General features: G+C 50.7%; 1 long non-coding RNA gene and 1 pseudogene across 5 annotated transcripts in view; one reads left to right on the forward strand and one right to left on the reverse strand.

Annotated features, from left to right (window-relative positions):
• The window catches only part of LOC133757828 (uncharacterized), a 281,325-nt gene that overhangs the window by 135,067 nt on the left and 128,618 nt on the right, over positions 1–17,640 (reverse strand). The window lies entirely within an intron of this gene.
• Positions 14,229–15,030, forward strand: LOC133758187 (small ribosomal subunit protein eS4, X isoform-like; annotated as a pseudogene).

Raw genomic sequence — 17,640 nt, forward strand, 5'->3', positions numbered from 1 at the left:
CACCATTCTGTCTGCTAGAAGTGAGTGGGTAAGCCCAGCCCACACCCAGGAGGGGACATTAGCATTCACTTTTTGGAGAACGTGTCTGAGGATTTTTGGATGTTTGGAGACATCACCCACAACCTCACTTCAGCTGCACCCAGTTGGATACAAGCCAAGTCTTAGCCCGGTTATTAGAGAAGGAGACAGCTCATCTTCAGCAGGAGGAATGGCAAAGGATTTTCAGGCCAGGATACAGATGAGGTGTCCTAGTCAGTCTGGGACCCCAGCACAATGTACCCCAGGAATTTACTGCTCACATTCTGCAGACTAGGAAGTCTTGATCATGGTGCCTGCAGACTTGGTTCCTGGCCCGTGGCAGCCACCTTCTCACTGTGTCCTTTTAAAGTGCTGAGGCCAAGGGGTCAAGGTGGAAAACACGATCTGGTGTCTTTTCCTCTCTTCATAAGGAATCTCAACATGAGGACCCCACCCTCATAAACTCGTCTAAAGGTAATTACCTCCCAAGGATCCCAACTCCAAATACCATCACATGGGGAGTTAGGGCTTCACCATGTGGGTTTGAGAAGGACGCAAACATTCAGTCCATGCCATTCCACCTCTGCCTCTCCAAATTCATGTCCTTCTCACACGAGAAACAGATCCAGTCCCTTCCCAGGAGCCTCCAAAGAACTAAGGGTTCCAGCATCAGCTATGAATTCTAAAGCCCAAAGTCACAGCTAAGCATCATGATGTTTGTTCCTGATATCCAGAGCCACAGAAAAAGTTGTCCCTTGGTGTCTGTGGGGATTGACTCCAGGATCCCCATCAGCTACCAAAAGCTGTAAAATGCTCAAATGCTGTAAGTAAGGTAACGTTTGCATGAAACATATGCAATCCTCCATGGACTTTAAGTCATCTCTAGATGACTTATAATACCTGATACAATATCAATGCTATGTAAATAGTCATTATACTGTAATGCTTAAGGCATCATGAAAAGGAAAATTCTGTAACATGTTCAGTGCAGACACAATTTTTTTTTCAAAAATGTTCAATTCACAGTGGTTGAATCCAGAGATATGGAGCCTGAGGATCCCAAGGTATAACTGCAGTTTATTTAAGAAGTGACCAGGGCCAGCACTGTGCATAGCGTAGTGGGCTAAGCCTCTGCCTACAGCATCAGCATCCCTTATGGGTGTCGGTTCGAGTCCCTGCTGCTCCACTTCCGATACAGCTCTCAGCTATGGCCTGGAAAAATAGTGGGAGTTGGCCTAAGTGCTTGGGCCCCTATACCTGCATGGGAGACCCAGAAGCAGCTCCTGGCTCCTGGCTTTGGATCAGCCGAGCTCTGGCCATTGTGGCCATTTGGAGAGTGAACCAGTGGATGGAAGACTTCTCTCCCTCTCTCTCTCTCTCTCTCTCTCTCTCTCTCTGTGTGTGTGTGTGTCTTCCTCTCTCTGTAATTCTGCCTTTCAAGGAAATAAATAAAATCTTTCAAAAAATATATTTAAGAGGTGATCCCAGGCAGCACCAAAGTGGGAAGTGAGACAAGGAAGGGAGAAGAGCCAGTCGTGAGTGGGTTATAGTTTGGAAAATTGGAGCTCAGTCCAGCCGGAGCTCTTCAGAATCCACAGGGTATGTGATCCAAACTGGGCCCACAGGAGGAAGGGGAAGCCAGGACATTCATCCATCGGCTCTCATCCCTAGCTGGCTGGAGGGCCCCCTGTGGATGTTAACACACACCCCACCCCGAGAAAGCACCCATGTCGGTGGAGGTGAGGCTAGATCAGGGCACTTGAAACTCAGTTGCAGCCGCAGGTGAACTCAGGTGGCTGGGGCGGATCTAGAGCAAACATCAGCAGCGTCTGCTGTGGAATTTGAGTTCATGGAGTGGTTGCTAAACTAGACGGTTAAGGAGAGGACCTGTGAGAACGGGTCACTGTGACTTAGATTCTGCGATAGGCACGCATGCATGCAGAAATGCTAACTTGTGCTCAGGCCAAGAATGACTTCTCCTCTCAGTCAGCAGATATGTGCCGAGCACATGCCAGGAGCTATTCTGAGCTCTGCGGACGGGGAAATGGACAAAACAGGTGCAGTTTCTGACCACACAGAGCTCACAGGCTAGCAGATGAGACCAACATTAATCAAATAATCACACAGCAAAATAAATACCAAGTTTGCCAACTGTTACAAAGGCACAACTATCTCCCGCCTACAGATTCCACAAAGGGAAGAATGAAGGACCGTCCATGACAGCCCAGGAATCTACAGCCCCAAAGCTACAGAAGCCACTACGCATGCTCTCAGAGTATGATGAGGACACAGTAGGTGGCGTGGCAAGTGAGGAACCCCTTACCAAGACGCTTCCTCGCCCTTTCAAGGAAGCTCTCGGGGGATAGGAGTTCAGCCTAGTGGTTAAGACATCAGTTAAAGGGCCAGCATTGTGGTGTAGCAAGTTAAGCCACCCCCTACAATACCAGCATCCCATAAAGGCACAGGTTCGAGTCCCAGCTGCTCCACTTCCAATCCGGTTCCCTGATAATGTGCTTAAGTCTTTGGACCCCTGCTCCATGTGGAAAACCCAGATGGAGTTCCAGGCTCTTGGCTTCAGCCCAGCCCAGCCTTGGCCATTGTGGTCATTTGGGGAGTGGACCATCAGATGGAAGATTCTCTCTGTCTCTCTATCTCTCTGTCTCTGTCTCTGTCTCTGTTTCTGTCTCTCTCTCTCTCTCTCTCTCTCTGTAACTCTGCCTTTCAAATAAATAATTAAATATTAAAAAAATAGATAGCAGTTAAGACACCTGTGTCCCACCTCAGAATACCTAGGATAAGAACCCAGCTCTGTTGCTGACTCCAGCTTCCTGCTAATGCACGTGCTTGGAGGCAGCAGGGGTGGCCCAAATGATGGGGTCTCTGCCACCCATACGCAGACCTGGACTGAGTTCTCAGCCCATGGCTGAGTCAGCCGGGGGCCATTGCAAGCATGTGGAGAGTGAACTGGTATATGAGAAATCAACCTCTCTCTCTCTCTCTCTCTCTCTCTCTCTCTCTCTCTCTCTTAGTATTTTTAATAAGCCTCTTGAGGAGACAGGGACCCTCCTACTCATCAGACAGAGCCCAGATTTATTCCTGAAATAAGTGTTGGGGCCAGAGCTGTGGTGCAGCAGGTTAATGCGCTGGCCTAAGGCGCCAGCATCCCATATGGGCGCCGGTTCAAGTCCTGGCTGTTCCACTTCCGATCCAGCTCTCTGCTATGGCCTGGGATAGCAGTGGAGGACGGCCCAAATCCTTGAGCCCCTACACCCACCTGGGAGACCCGGAGGAGGCTCTTGGCTCCTGGCTCCTGGCTTCGGATTGGCACGGCTCCAGCCATTGCAGCCATCTGGGGAGTGAACCACCCGATGGAAGACCTATCTCTCTCTCTCTCTCTCTCTCTCTCTCTTCCTCTCATCTCTCTGTGTAACTCTTTCAAATAAAAATATATAAATCTTTAAAAAATATATAAGGAAGGGTCAATATCTCTCCTGAACAAATGCAGTCATTGCAATAATGATGCTCAAGATCAAGAAATACAACCAACAACTTCAAGATGGTGGAGCCTGGCACTCTTCGTGGACTGCTCACCTCCAAGCCTGTGATGCGAGAGAATTAAATTCTTCCTTGTTTGCAAGTTTGCTGTTACTTGTGGCCAAACGCATCCCTAACTAACACCCCATGCATTTCATTCTCCCCTGTGATCCTTCCTGAGAGCTGTTATTATTCTCACAAGAGAGTCAAGGAAACTGCTATGCAGAGAAGTGAATTTGTATGTCCAAGGCCACACAGCTCACATAGCTGAGGCCAAATTCCAGCTTCCCGCTGGAATCCCTCTGAAACACCCTGGTGCAGTTCTAACACAGCCAGCCCGTTTCTTCCCGACAAGTCTTTAGCACACATTGTCCCCTTACAGAGCCAGTTCCCCAGATGCTCTAAGGCACCAGATCACCAACTGCCACCACCTAGCTGAGTGACACTGATGTGACACGTCCATACGATGCATTTCCTGTCATTGTGAGAGGCCAGAGGTCCCCCTAGCCACTGTTTCTGCATCCTTTTGCCTTGACAATTTGCACCACTCTCTGCCTTCTTTGGACATGCTTGTCTTTTGGCTAGAACCTTCCTTATGTCACCACATACACACATTCTGGCAATATTCAAAATAGTGGTTGTGAAAACTATGTAATAACATTAGGACAGTATGTGTTAAGTGGAAAAGCAGGCTACAAATTGCATGCACAGAGATATGAAAAACACACATAGGCACATAAAAATGAAAGCAAAAAACACCAGAACGCTTGCTGGGATTGTGGTGGTGTGGTTAAAATAGTGGGTAATTTTTTTTCTTCTCTTTTGGTTTTCCAAATTTTCTCTTATGTACATATAATGAAAAACATGGGTTAAGATGTTTTAAAAAATATGTCATTGTTTATCCGGCCCCTCTCCCGGGAGGCAGCAGAGCAGAGCGTGCTAGTTAAAGCATGGTGTTTGATTGCCTGAGTTCAAATCCCAGCCCAACCACTTCCTAGGTACATGACCCTCAACAAGTTCTGTATCTCAGTTTACCTATCTGTAAAATGGGGCTAGATAAGATCACCTGCCTCATAGAGTGGTTTTGCAAATCAAGCAAGCTAGCATTTGGACAGTGCTTGGAATGGTGCCTAGAACACAGGAACTGTGGAGTAATTGTCGGTTAAACTGAGCCTCTTCATTGTGCCTTCCCCACCACGGGACTTCTTGCGCAGAGTTATGATGGAGAAGCAGGGTAGATCTCTGTGCTTTGCAGATGGACAGTGCAGGTAGAAGTTGTGACAACATGGTTTATGCTCAAGGTAGACTCTCAGGCAGGTTGAAGGCAAACTCCTTAGCAAGTCACCACTGGAGCGCTGTGCCAGACCCCTGACACTTCCTAGCTCATGAAGCATCCACACCGAGGGCCATGTGCAGAAAGAAAGATGAGCAAACCTATCCCCACATAGAGATGTCTTTAACGGGTCTTCCTCTGCTGACCCAGGGTGGAGTCCTCTAGTGGACAGGAGGTGTCATTGCAATTCCTCAGCCAAGTCTACACAGGATGCCCAAGGGTTGTTTTGTTAGCTGTTGTTCTTGTCAAGCACATCAGGAGACAATGCAGGGCCCCTTTGTCCCCCTGCTGTGGTTGAAAGAGCTAAAAACACTTCCTCCCACTCAGTTCCATCACTTTTTGAAGCTGCTCTGTAGAAAGAAGAGCATTCTATTGGATACCACTTGGTCAGGCATCAGCCCTGCTTGGAGTCCTTCTCCAAAGGATGATTTAGCGTGTGTTTGAGAAGGATTGGTCCTCAACCAGATCCCCTCATCTCAACCCTTCATTTTATAGATGGCTCAAGGACTTGGGCCTTTGCCACCCACATGGGAAAACCAGTTGGGAGTTCCTCGCTCCTTGCTTTGGCCTGTCCCAGCAGATGGAAGATCTCCTTCTCTCTTTATAGGTGTGTGTGTAGTGTGTGCCTTTCAAATAAGCCAATTTTTTTAAAAGTAAATAAAATGGAGATATCACTCCTGGGTGCCTCCAGAGACTGCTGTGAGCATTGAGTAGGACTCTGTTGGCAGATGCTAAGTACTGGGCCTGGCACACAACAAGCACTCTGTAAACATGAGCTGTCTCCACCATCTTCAACATCACCACTGTCAGCCTCAGTCGACTGACATCCTCACGAGCATTAAATGAGATAATGGACATGAAAGTGCTTTGACCCTCGCTGTCAAATCCAAGGCACCTTTGCCTGCGGTGCACAGAGGCACCACCGTATCCCAGCCACCCAGTCCCACCTGCAAGACACCAGGAGAGGCCACTGATGCTCTTCTCGTGCTTCCGCAACAACTAGGGAAGCTGAGGCACTGGAAAACTCGGAGAATCACTAAAGATGGACACTCACGGCTTGCTGATGGGCCCCATTTGAGAGCTAGGTTTCCACATAATTTGCCTACTCATCTGCCTCCCACCAGCATCTTTGGATTCCAGTGACACCCTTGGGCCGTTGGCTGAGGGACTACGACACCTCCAGGATATAGATTCAAAGTTCCTTTCAGATCTGCTGCGCTGCCTTGCCTCCTCCTGCCACCAGCACCTGCTGATTTCTGGCCTTTCTCGTCCGCTTGCTGCCTATTGCACTGCAGCAGCTCCTCAGCTGGCTGAGCCCTACACCCAGATGTCTGCCTGTTCCACGTCCTCCCTCCTCCTCCTTGCTGATCTTCCCCAAGCACAGAGCTGCTGTCTTTTTTGGCCAGTGGTCTGCTCTTGAAGCCTCTCACGCATGGCCCCCCCGCTGATCCGCCAGTGCCAGCTCTGGTCCCTCCTATCTCCTTGTCCTCCTCAGGGACTTCTGACTTCAGCTCCTTAGACATGCTCACGCTCTACTCAGTGGCAGGGACCCGCAGAGCTCTGCCTGCCCTTGGCAAAACAGCCCCCTGCCACTGCCACACATACCCCGGCACTCCCTGTCTCAACCCACAGTCTAAGAAATCTTCAAGACCAAGTCCATCATGCTGCAGCCGCCGACTAGAGCCCACTGCTCCCATTCATCTCCCATCGCCTGATCTTTCATCCCCAGAGCTCGCTGGACACACACTGCAGTGAGTCAGGCCACTGTCCCTACCCATAGGGTCCCCTGGCGTTCCCTGTCCTCAGCAAAGTCCTCCACCTCTCTTCCAGACCTGCCCTCCACCATTCTCTTCTCCTGGGCCCTCTGCTTCCTCTACAGCCTGCCCAAGAGCCACTCTTCTCTTCCCCAAAACCCCTAGTGTCCCTGGCCCAGAGATGGAAGAGGCACCCTCCTGGCCACTCTCAAGCCATTATTTCTCTCCCTTCCCTAAAAAGGCTCAGGGACCTTGGAGTCCATGGCACTGGACCAAACCACCCAGCCCTAGCCTGACCCAGCCTTGGTGCACACACTCCTGGGATGATTCTCAAGTGCTCAGCAGGTGTCAGGCTCTGTTTTGCACCCATTGATCCAAACCTTACAAAAGCCCAGCAGGGAAGCGTGGCCGTCATCCTCATTTCACAAATAAGGAAACCAAGGTACAGAGATGTGAAGTCACTTGCCAAAGGTCACGCAGCTAAGATTCGCACTCGGGGCCTGTTGAGCAGACAGCTGCCCTGCCGTGTTCACTGCGGCACCATGCACGAGGGCCAGGACGTAGAGGCAGGCCCATGGGCAGACACGTGGATGAAGAAAAGGTGGGCTCCAGGTATGTAATAGTGAAGTGAAGGAAATTCTGCCATCTCTGACGACACGGGCACAACTGGAGGACATCACGCTGAGTGTAGCAAGCTGGGAACAGAATGGCAAAAACCTCACGATCCCACTCGCACGTGGAATCTCAGAAAGTCAAACTTCCAGGAGCACAGAGCAGAATGGCAGCTGCCAGAGGCAGGCGTGGGGAGGAAGCTGCCCAAAGGGTACGAAGTTCCAGCCAGGACAGGCAGCCGTAGGTTCCATTCCGCTGTTGTAGGACATGGAGATTGTAGCTAATAACAGGTATTGTATTCTTGAAAATCACTAACAGGTGGCCGGCGCCGTGGCTTAACAGGCTAATCCTCCGCCTTGCGGCGCCAGCACACCGGGTTCTAGTCCCGGTTGGGGCGCCAGATTCTATCCTGGTTGCCTCTCTTCCAGGCCAGCTCTCTGCTGTGGCCCGGGAAGGCAGTGGAGGATGGCCCAGGTGCTTGGGCCCTGCACCCGCATGGGAGACCAGGAGAAGCTCCTGGCTTCAGATCAGCGTGGTGCGCTGGCCGCAGCGCCTTTGGAGGGTAAACCAACGGCAAAAAGGAAGACCTTTCTCTCTGTCTCTCTCTCTCACTATCCACTCCGCCTGTCAAAAAAAAAAAATCACTAACAGGGTAGATTTTAAGTGTTATCACAAAAAATAAGTATGTGAGTTGACACCTATGCTAATCTCAATGTTGCCATGGCACAATGGATGACTATTTCAACACAACACACGGTGCAACATAAATATATACAATTTTCATTTGTCCACTTAAAAACATTAATTTTTCTGAACGATTCCAACCCGGGGAGCCCACCAGAGTCCACTCCATCCTGGAGTGTCACCCCTGGTGACAGCAGTGTCCCCCACCTGCCCCTTCCCTGGAGGCTTGAGCTCCTGCCTCACTCTCTGCTTTATAGCTGTGTGCGGGGAGCTCCGTGCAGGAAGGCAGTTCTCCCAAAGCCCTTTCCTTGTAGTTCCTCAACCCCCTCTCCTTTGATGACGCTCGGCGTCCCTCGCCCTTGGGCAGGTGCTTAGCCCTTGGCGTTGGCCAGGACTGCGTGCACAGAAGCCCTCAGCACCCCGGGTGATGGCATTCGGAGGCAAAACGCCTTTGAGTGGTGATTGGGTTTAGAGAGCAGTGCTCTTATAAGAAGAGTTGCCAGAGAGTCCTCCCTCCAGACACATCCAAAGAGACCATTGGAGCACACAGCGGGGTGGGAGCCGCCCACAGTTAAGAGAAGAGGCAGAGGTGGGAAACGTTGATCTTGGACTTGCCAGCCTCCAGAACCATGAGAAACAAACGCACGTGGTTTAAGCTGCACCGTCTGTATACAGGCTGCATTCTGGATGACACCCTGAGCTGCCATTGAGCGCTCTCTGTCATCCCAGCTTCAAACACCTCACCGGCAGACCACCCCCTTTCCAGTTCTGGTCCCTGGCTAACTCAACTCTAACCACCTCTTAAAAGCCCATCAGGACTTGCAGCCATCAGCCCAGCCCCCAGGCGGACGTCCCCTCCTTGCCTGGCCGATTCCATGGCCTTTCTGTCCCCTTCACTCGCTCCCAGCCACAGGGCCCCTGCTTCCACCCTCACGAACAACCCGTCTTCCCCACGGAAGCAAGCAAAGATGATTCGGCATGCCCCTCTGTACACTCTACCCGCCCGCCTGCTTCCGCCCCACACCCTGGCCTCCTTCCACAACTCACGGGGCTCTTTGCAAAGGCCAGCCCTTGCCTCCCTGAGGTTCTTCACCCCATCGCCTCCCCCTGCTCAGGGGCCAGTCTCCAGCACTTACCCCTCCCAGCTCCTGCATTACTGGATCCACCCCCACCCTGGAAATGGTACTGTTGGTTTCCTGCCTTTAAAAACGCATACTTTTTAAAGACTTTGACACACACACACACACACACACCGGTTTCGCTCCAGTTACCTCCATTTCTCAGTCCTCTTCATAGAGTGAATTTTCTAAAACATTAAGTGAACTCCACCTGCCCAGTCCCTCCTTCTCTCTCTTAGTTCACACTGATCAGGCTTCTTGGCCCCAACACTAAATCTCTTTCTTTCAAGGCCATCAACAATCGCCCCTCCTCCTGCTCCCCCACTCCCCCTAGGCTCAACCCAATGCCCATCATCATGACCTTGACCTCTCAGCAGTGTTTCACCCAGCTGCCCACTTCTTCCTCTTAGAATATTGCATGATCTGGCCAGCACCATGGCTCAACAGGCTAATCCTCCGCCTTGCGGCGCCGGCACTCCGGGTTCTAGTCCCGGTTGGGGCGCCAGATTCTATCCTGGTTGCCCCTCTTCCAGGCCAGCTCTCTGCTATGGACCGGGAAGGCAGTGGAGGATGGCCCAGGTGCTTGGGCCCTGCACCCGCATGGGAGACCAGGAGAAGCACCTGGCTCCTGGCTTCGGATCAGCGCAAAAAGGAAGACCTTTCTCTCTGTCTCTCTCTCTCACTATCCACTCTGCCTGTCAAAAAAAAAAAAAAAAAAGAATATTGCATGATCTGAGAAAGAGCAAAACGTTCAAAACCGTACAGTATATTCGCGGTCCGGGGAACAAGCTCCTACACCTAACAGCCGACTTGACATTTGTCACCTGTTGTCTAATGGGCATCCCAAACTCCGGAATCGCCTGCCTACCAACCTGATTCTCCAGTCTTGCCTTTCAGAAGCTGTCACCGTCACTCCACTCTTTGGTTACTGAGCCAAAGTTTTCAACAGACTCCTCTTTGATTCCCTTTCTCTCACCCCTCTCACATACACCCTCTCGGTCCTAGGGTTTGAACATGGTTTGTCCCCACAACCCAGTGTGGTGGTGTTGGGAGGTGAGTAGATTAAAGGACACTGCACTCATGAATGGGCTAATGTCTTTCTCAAGAGACTGAATTGGCTCTTTTTTTTAATGCTTTTTTTTTTTTTTTTTTGACAGGCAGAGTGGATAGTGAGAGAGAGAGACAGAGAGAAAGGTCTTCCTTTTTGCCGTTGGTTCACCCTCCAATGGCCGCCGCGGCCAGCACACCACGCTGATCCGAAGCCAGGAGCCAGGTGCTTCTCCTGGTCTCCCATGGGGTGCAGGGCCCAAGCACTTGGGCCATCCTCCACTGCCTTCCCGGGCCATAGCAGAGAGCTGGCCTGGAAGAGGGGCAAGCAGGACAGAATCCGGCGCCCCAACAGGGACTAGAACCCGGTGTGCCAACACCACAGGCAGAGGATTAGCCTGTTGAGCCGCGGCACCGGCCTTAATGCTTTTTTTAAAGTATTTATTTATTTATTTGAGAGGCAGAGTTACAGAGAGAGTGAGAGACAAAGAGAGGGAGAGAAAGATCTTCCATCTGCTGGGTAACTCCCCAAATGGCCGCAACAGCAGGAGCTGGACAGATCCGAAGCCAGTAGCCAAGAACTTCTTCTAGGTCTCCCACATTGGTGCAGAGGCCCAAGCACTTGGGCCATCTTCCTGTGTTTTCCTAGGCCATTAGCAGGGAGCTGGGCCAGAAGTGGAGCAGCCAGGACTTCAATCAGTGCCGATATGGGATGCTGGTGCCATACACAGAAGCTTAACCTACTACACCACAGCACTGGCCTCCTTAATTTTTTTTTCATATCCTTGGAAGGCAGAGAGAGGGAGAGAGAGAGAGACCTTCCATCCTTTGGTTGGAATGCCCATAACAGCCAGGAACCAGAACTCCATCTGGGTCAGGTGGGCAGCAGGAACTGAAGAACTTGAGCCATCATCTGCTGTCTCCAAGGAGGCCTTGGCAGAAAGCTGGATGGGGACTGGAGTAGCCAGATTTCAAAGCAGCACTCCCTTATGGGACGCAGGCATCCCGGCGTAACCCGCAGCATCACAATACTCGCCCCTAGGTGAGTACCTTTGAGACAGGATTCATTCTCACCAAAGTGTGTTGTTACAAAGTGAGCCTTGGCACCGCCCCCTCAGCCTCTTACGAATGCATGCCCCTTCTGCAAACGCCTTCTTCCCCATTCCACTCCTCCATCATGACACAGGGCCACACGAGTCACTCAGCAGAAGCCCAGCCAACACCAGCACTTTCTCAGGCTCAGGAACCATGAGCCGGGGCCGGTGCTGTGGCGCGCTAGGTTAATCCTCCACCCATAATCCCATATGGGTGCCAGGTTCCAGTCCCGGTTGCCCCTCTTCCAGTCCAGCTCTCTGCTGTGGCCTGGGAAAGCAGTGGAGGATGGCCCAGGTGCTTGGGTCCCTGCACCCACATGGGAGACCAGGAAGAGGCACCTGGCTCCTGGCTTCAGATCGGCATAGCTCCGGCCATTGCGGCCATTTGGGGAGTGAACCAACGGAAAGAAGACCTTTGTCTCTGTCTCTCTCACTGTCTGTAACTCTACCTGTCAAATAAATAAATAAAAAATCTTTAAAAAAATGAGTGAAAAGCAATTCCTTTTTCTGTATAAATTACCCAGTCTCAGGTGTTCTTACACCAACAGACAATGGACTAAGAGGGACAGACATTTGGTGTAGTCGTTAAGATGCCACTTGAGAATCCCATGTCCCCTGTCAAAGTGCCGGGATTTGATCCCTGGCCCCACCCCAGTTCCCGCTTCCTGCTGATGCAGCTCCTGGGAGGCAGCAGGTGATGGCACAAGCAGCTGGGTTCCCTGGGACACGTCTCCACTCCTGGAGCAGTGCTTGGCGGGCACAGCATGCCTCACACACACTGGCAGCTGACATCTTCCCAGAGCCCCCTTCCCCATCTGGAGGCGCCTCATTCTTTCACCAAAACAAAGGAAGGCAGCATGGGTCCACGTTGCAGCTCTTGAGCCGTGCCTCACTCCAGGCACATGTGTGCACGCCTCCAATCCAGAGCTCCCTGCGATGTCTCATCTCAACACGCAGACACCTGTCCGCCTCTACCCGGCAGCTCCTACAATGAGCAGAAGTCCCAGGGTAAAGTTTCTGAGTGCTTCTCCAGATCTCTGAGCCGTGACCTGTCCCAGAGCAGAGATCCTGTCACTGGATATTCCCAGCTCCAGAGAAGAACAGCAAAGGTCAGAACTTTGAGTGGGTGGGTCCAGGTTATTTTCATCCCAAGTAACAGAAAATTCAGTTTTCTTTCAAGGGAATTAAAGATCCTGGAGGCAGATCATTCCAGGTAAGGTTTGATCCAGCAGCTGAACACTGTCACCTGTTCCCATCTCTCCGTGGAGCTTCCCAGTGCCACCTTCCATCCTAAGACCAACTCCTCTCATAGTCACAAGGGAAGTGACAGCCTTCATCGTCCTCACTCATCTCTCAAGGGGGCGGGAGTTTCTCTTCCCCACAACTTTCACAAAGTTCCTGGGCCTCCTCCTGGACCCAGTCATACCACACTTCCACTGCCGAACAAGTTCACTGTAACCAGCACTAGACTCACCTCCTTCAGCCAATCCAGCCCTGGGCCTGGGCTCGAGGGTGGGTCACCCAGCCACGTGCTGGGGAATCTGGAGAGCCTCCGGGAAGCAGGCAATGGACGCTGGGGAGATGACCGGTCATTCCCGGCACAGCGGTCTCCTGGGGCCTCCAGCCCTCCCAGGTGCCTGCTGCCCCTGTCTCCACACAAGATTAGTTCTGGGTGCCCGCAGTCAAGTCATGGCTTTTATGAGATATGAGCGAGTGTAACCAAGGCTTTGGAATGTCTCTTTTAGAAATTAGTGGTGAGCAGGCCAAGCATACAATTAAGTATTGAATTTTCTGTAAACACACAAATACCCAAACATGCAGCACAGGCCATGGCATTAAGTCCTCAACACAAATCCCTTTCCCACCAGCCCGTCTTGTGCCGAAAGACCTCTGGTTACAGATCGTGCCAAATGATGGAGCTGAAATGTTCCCTCATAATTGAGGCCGATTCTCAGCCGTGGCTTTGCTCTCCGTGTGGCGGCAGAGGCCTTGATGTAAGTGCATATCTATGTCTGTTGGACCACAGCTTGAGGCTTCCTCCCTGTCTCTCTCACTCTCCCCCTTCTGCCCTCCAAAATTCACAGGAACTCCACACTATGGAAATCTTGACTCTCTGTTAAATAAACTTCTTATCTCAAAGTGATGACAAATGGATCCCTTGTTGGATAAGCCATAGTTGTCCCCTGCTAGCTCTCTCTGTGAGCCTGCCTAGTGTCTAAAATCCCCATATCAGGGGCTGGCACTGTGGTGTAGCAGGTAAAGTCACCACCTGCAGTGCCAGCATCCCATATGGGCATTGGTGTGAGTCCCAGGTGTTTCACTTCTGATCCAGCTCTCTGCTGTGGCCTGGGAAAGCAATAGAAGATGGTCCAAGTCCTTGGGCCCTTGCACCCATGTGGGAGACCCAGAAGAGGCTCTTGGCTCCTGGCTTGGGATCAGTGTAGCTCCAGCCATTGTAGCCAACTGGGGAGTGAACCAATACATGGAAGACCTCTCTCTCTCTCTATCTCTGCTCTCTCTCTCCTTATCTCTCTTTCTCTCTCCCCCCCCCCCAAGTAACTCTTTCAAATAAATAAATAAATCTTTAAAATAAAATAAAACCCCCATGTTGTTCAAGCCTTTGGAATTGGGACCCAGAAAATACAATGAAATTATTTCAAGTCACAAGCAGCCAGGGATTCCTCCCAGGTTGGTTAGCCCCTGAGCGGGGAAACCCTGGTTAGACAGAGTTCATGGGAAGGGAAAAGAGCTTTGAACAAGGACCAGCCAGAGATATGCCCCAGGGTGCCCAGGAAGTGGAGAGCGTGAAAAACCCGAGCTTCCATTCTGCAATGGAAGGCTACCAGCATGCATCTCTCCCATCCCAATCTGGAGGCTCTTTGCTGCTTCCACCAAAAGGATGAAAGTAATAGGAGGCCACGCTCAAGCTCTACAGTCTGCTATCCTGGCTCCAGCCTCCAGCTCTGCCTCCAACTAACTGTGTGAGCCAGGGCAAGACCCTTTATCTCCTCCTCTTTCCATTCATAGCGCAGCCATGGCTCGTGGGCCCAAGACGCATCTGAAGGGAGTAGCAGTTCCAAAGCACTGGACACTGGATAAATCGACTGGTGTGCTTGCCCCTCAGACATGCACTGGTCCCCACAAGCTGAGAGAATATCTCCCTCCCATCATTTCCTTAGGGAACAGGCGTTAAGTGTGCACTGACAGGGGAAGAAGTAAAGAAAATCTGCATACAGCGATTCTTAAGATTGATGTCAAAGTCCGAGCTGATATAACCTACCCTGCTGGTCTTATGGATGTCATCAGCCTTGACAAGACTGGAGAGAATTTCCCTCTGATCCATGATACCAAGGGTCGCAGGTTCATCGTGTTACACCTGAGGAGGCCAAGTACACGTTGTGCAAAGTGAGGAAGATTTTTGTGGGCACTAAAGGAATCCTGCATCTGGTGACCTTCGATGCTCGTCCCGTTCACTACCCTGATCCCCTCATCAAGGTGAATGACACCATTCAGACTGATCTGGAGACCGGCAAGATTACCGATTTCATCAAGGCTGCCACTGGCAACCTGTGCATGGTGACTGGAGATGCCAGCCTGGGAAGAATCGGTGTGATCACCAACAGAGAGAGGCATCCCAGCTCCTTTGATGTGGCTCGTGTGGAAAATGCCAATGGCAGCAGCTTTGCCGCTCGGTTTACCGACATTTCCGTTATCGGCAAGGGCAGCAAATCATGGATTTCTCTTCCTGGAGAAGGGGAATCCGCCTCACCATTGCTGAAGAGAGAGACAAGAGACTGGCTGCCAAACAGGCAGTGGGTGAAATGCTCTCCTTGTGACGTGTTAGAGAAGTCTTTGTACGTAATTAAAAATAATACAGTGTAAAAAAAAAAAAAAAAAACAAAGAAGACCCTTCAACTCTGCAGTCTTCATTATTTTTAAATTCACAGTGAGATAAAATTAAAAATTTATAAGATAATATTAAAATAATATTTTAGAGGCTGGTGCCGTGGCTCACTAAGCTAATCCTCCGCCTGTGGCGCCGGCACACCGGATTCCAGTCCCGGTCAGGGCTCCGGATTCTCTCCCGGTTGCTCCTCTTCCAGTCCAGCTCTCTGCTGTGGCCCAGAAAGGCAGTGGAGGATGGCCCAGGCCCTTGGGCCCTGCACCCGCATGGGAGGCCGGAAGGAAGCACCTGGCTCGTGGCTTCGGATCGGTGCAGCGCGCCGGCCGCAATGCACCGGCCATAACGGCCACTTTGGGGATGAACCAATGGAAAAAGGAAGAACTTTCTCTCTGCCTCTCTCTCTCTCTCACTGTCTAACTCTGCCTGTCAAAAAATAAAAAATTAAATAGATAGATAAATAAAAGAAGATTTTAGAGTGTAATGTGTAAACTATACTATTACAAAATACTCATATTAAATATATACTTATTCTATAATGATAGCATAATATATGTATAGTATATGACCTGGTTATAGTAGAATAGCCATGTAATATGCTCATGGTCCTTGCAGCGTTGTTGGAGGGTAAACAGACATACCTGGCAAAGACTGATCCTGGTATTGGCCTCTTTTCTCAAATTCCCTGTGCTAGGGTTACACATCCACACCCTCGCCATGATCTCGGGGAGCACAGACAAACGTTCCATGACCCTGACTTCAGATTTGACTATGCCACTTGCTTTGGCCAACAAGATGCTAGTAAGAATTTGAAATGTACCTGTGTGGTTGGCATTGCTTTCTCGTGATCAGCTGCAGTCAGCCGGCAGCTAGTCTAAGAAGGACGAGTGTATTAGAAAGCAGGCAGGGATCCTGAGCCCGACCACATAAGTCAGACAAACCCCAGTAAACCTGCAGACATGTGAGCTGCACACCCCGCAAGTCTCTGCTGATTTATTACACAGGCAATGCTGAGTGCACAGTCAACACTCAATAAACATTTGCTATTCCTATGACGATTACTGGCTTGGGAAATGGCTCATGGCTTATCCGACAAGGGCATGCATTTGTAAGGTCTGGCTTGGGGACCTGTGCTCTCATGCTGTCGGCGTGGTCTGAGCCAGCAGGCGTCATCCTGTGGTATGGCTGACCAAGAGAAGGATGAACACTCTTCTCCTCTGCTGGCACCAGTGTGTGTCACGACTGCTCTGCTGCCTCCCCACACGATGCAGCCGCCAGCTCGTACGATGCGTGCTGAGCGCCTTCCCCGTCTGCTGGGCAAGCGAACGTACTGCGGAGAGCAGGGTGAGCAAGGAGCTGGTGATGGAGCCGGGGGCAGGGGGTCAGCAGGGCAACATAAAGGAGCAAGCACCAGGGGGTGAGGCAGAGAGTAACTGGGAGAAGGCACTTCTCTTCAACTTCAGGGCAAGGAAAAACCTTTCTGAAGATTCCTGGGAGCCGAGGAGAAAGAAGGGGGAGGCAAGTTAGGCTGCTGGACAAAGGTCCTTTCTGTGTTTTCTTTTTAAAGTTCTTTTGCAGTTGAATTCAAGCTTAATCGGCAAATAAAATTATATGTATATACATACACACACACACACACACATATATATATATATGTATTTATGGGGTACAACATGATGCCTCAACACACGTCCAGATTGTGAAAAGATTCGATCAAGTCCATTACCTTATCCACCATGGCACATACTGTTTTGCTCTTCGGTCTTGTTTGCGGTGAGAACACGGAAGATCTATTCTTGCAGCAGTTTTCAAGGGCACGATGGCTGGTTCTGGATGTTGTTGACAACATCACGCTGTGCAGCAGGCCCAGTGTCCTGCCCACTCCACTCCCTGGCTTCTCCTGGCTCCTCCCAGCCCCTGGCGTCCACCGTTCTGCTCTTTGCTTCTGTGAATTTTACTTTTGTAGATTCTGTGGGTCAGTGAGATCATGCGGCCTTTGGCTTCCTTTGTCTGGCTTTTTCACTGTATGTGATGTCCTCTAGGCTAGTCCATGTTGTCACAAGTGACAAGATCTCCTTCTTCTTAAAGGCTGAATAATATTCCATTGTATCTACATGGGGACTTCCAAAATATCATGGAAAATAGAACTGGGAGGTAAGTTTATTTTGATGCAAAACAATTGAAATTCCTTTTTCATAAGACACGTTCATGAACTTTTTGAAGGCCTCTCCTAGGCATGGATTTCAAAGTTTTTGCACAGAAATGAGCTGATCTTTGAATCCCAGTCTCCATTAACTCTTTGAAGTACCTGTGTATACAGAACATTTCCTGTCCGCTGGTTCACTCAAGATTCCCTGAAGTTACAGTAAGACCTGCCAGCCAAGAGACTGAAGGAAGAGAGACTGCAGGCGTAATTGTAGAACCAAGTACCACCCAGAGTGCTCCCAGGGAGAGAAGGTACTGCAAGGAGCCCCAAGCAGAGAGGTCAGGACGGGTGCAGCAGCTGAGGCTAAGAATTCTCCAGCAGGCAACGTGGACAAACCAC

Source organism: Lepus europaeus, chromosome 4 (genome assembly GCF_033115175.1).
Source record: "Lepus europaeus isolate LE1 chromosome 4, mLepTim1.pri, whole genome shotgun sequence".
Classification (NCBI taxonomy): Eukaryota; Metazoa; Chordata; class Mammalia; order Lagomorpha; family Leporidae; genus Lepus; species Lepus europaeus.